Here is a 2,338-nt window from a genome sequence, read left to right as displayed (position 1 = left end):
CCAACACCACCAGGTAGCAGCACGAGTATAATAAAACATTCATTTTTCAAAGAATTATCTATCTTTTTATATATTTGCTAAAACATATTAAAACTGTTTTCTACTTGACTTGTAAACAAGTTTGCAACAATAAACCTTCTATTAATATTTTAAGTTTTAAGTGATTATAAATAGTCAATTCAATCTGTAGAAAGTTTTCCCTCTTAATTGTCTAACAACTTATTTTTATATACAACACTCTTAGGTTCTATTAGACTTGGACTTGGATGAGCTTTGTGCAGAGGCAATACCGAAGCCAATTGCTTATTGAATACTTTTACCAATACCCCGCCGTGTGAGCGTAAAATATCGTTCGCACTGGCAATTTTTGAAAGTTCCTTCGGGAGCTTGTTAAATGCGTCAGTTAATGTTTTATATGAATATTTACTAGCAGTTCCTTAATAATATATCATTCCATTAAGCCTTTCAATTTTAAAAAGGAGGGACTTAAACACATCCGTTTTAAATGGCAATCCTGAGGTAATTGATAGTTACTGAATTATATTCTCATATCTTAATCCATTTGAGACTTAAGTTTGAAGGTGGGGCTCCGAGACTGAAGACTTAAACTGGCTTTGAAGTACCTCTGAAATTCCTGTCCAATATTTCATGAAGAATTGAGACTTGGCGGTTCTCGATTACCAACCAATCAGTAAAAGGTTAAACCACGTGTAATAAAAGAGTTGGCTTGCTCACAATTCTCAATTCTGAGGATCACTTCTTAGAAAATCCCTCCTATGGTGTGTGGGGGGGGGGGAGACTAGGATTAATTTGACCTAGAGCCGCAAGTACCCTGAATTAGTGTATCGACGAGACTAGACAAATCAGTCGTAAAGGCGTTAGAATATTGGCGATCCATTCCTTGTAAATTACAGCTACGTTAGGTTTGCTCTAAATGCTCCTTTTTAATTTACAATTTTATTTATTGTGTAATTTAAATTAACAAAGGACCTTTTGTTTACTATATAGCCTAATGTGTCATGGACGAGGAGTTTGTTACAAGCGCTGTTATAGATGGCAGAAAACTTAATCTCAAGTCAAGAACTCAGGTGTCCTATCTCCTTTAGCTGTACAAATTTAAAATAACAAATAAACAATATACAGAGATAAACACGGCGAAAGGAAGTGTCTCAGCAGAAAACTCTCGTTAAACTAAACTTACTGGAAAGCTATGAGAAAAGAACACAAAGACACCTTTAACTCGGCACAAGGTGATGATGTGCACAATTGCAGTAAGCCGGTCTACGCATGTATTGTTTTGACAACGATTATACAGGCTTTACTTAATTTCAAGGAAAAATGAATTGAAGAACAACTTTAAAAGTTGAATATTTAATTATAATAAGGCCATTGCCACCATTAACAATTTAACGGGGATTTTGGAAACTAAATTGTGTTGTTTTGCTGACATTTGTGCTGTTTCTTCACATATACAGGTTTATACAGGGTGTCCCACGAGTAACACGACAATTTTACCCAGGTGGAGAGCTTCCTATCATCAAAATAATGGAAAAGGTTCATACAAAACATATGTCCCGAAACGCTTGTTAGAAATTAACTACAAAATTGAATCAAATACGTTTCAGACCTGTACGCCACCCATATCTGAGATATCAGATAAAATATGCAAAATCGAGTCTCAAAATGTGTTTAGTTTAGACTTGAAGTACATTAACATCATTAAATGGGTAATAACACGCAAACCTTTAAACCAAAACTTGTAGAGTATTTAATGCTAAAGATAAAATAGGACAGTAATAAACAAACACAAAGTTGAAAAATATTAATGTGTAATTAAATTAACACATACGAGAAAAAAAGACAGAAAATGCATTATTCGTTTATTAAATGAACGTTCTTCATAAAAACAAAACATTTTAAGATGGTTTTTTTCAGTCAAGTAAATAAATAATTACAAAAACTTGCAGTATAAAACATTGTAGGTTGAGAAACAAAGTTTTAAAAATATAGGGTCAATTGAAATGGGTCAATTTTGATATAGAATAATTTATAAATAAAATTACTGACGAAACACATTTGTATTAAAAGAAAAATTCGAATTCTCTGATTAGTTAGAAGTTCCTCCGGGGTTATACCCCACTGGTCTCTAAAGCAGCAAAAATTACCATCTTGGTCTCTAAAGTTGTGTTATATGAATTTAAAGATCTTGTCTAATGTAATCAACTGTCCTGTGGAAACATTGTACTATGACAAAATGGCAATACGCTTATTTACTTTAACCACTATTTGAATTATAATATTTGTTTCATAATTATACGTTTATTGAAACTATACTTCT

At 32.6% G+C, this 2,338-nt stretch overlaps 1 pseudogene; it reads left to right on the top strand.

Moving 5' to 3' along the window:
* Positions 1–269: 269 nt before the first annotated feature.
* LOC124373476 lies at positions 270–386 on the top strand (annotated as a pseudogene).
* Positions 387–2,338: the final 1,952 nt, after the last annotated feature.

This window comes from Homalodisca vitripennis, unplaced genomic scaffold (assembly GCF_021130785.1).
Source record: "Homalodisca vitripennis isolate AUS2020 unplaced genomic scaffold, UT_GWSS_2.1 ScUCBcl_5671;HRSCAF=12510, whole genome shotgun sequence".
NCBI classification, from domain to species: Eukaryota; Metazoa; Arthropoda; class Insecta; order Hemiptera; family Cicadellidae; genus Homalodisca; species Homalodisca vitripennis.
This window is presented reverse-complemented; position numbering and strand designations above follow the sequence as displayed.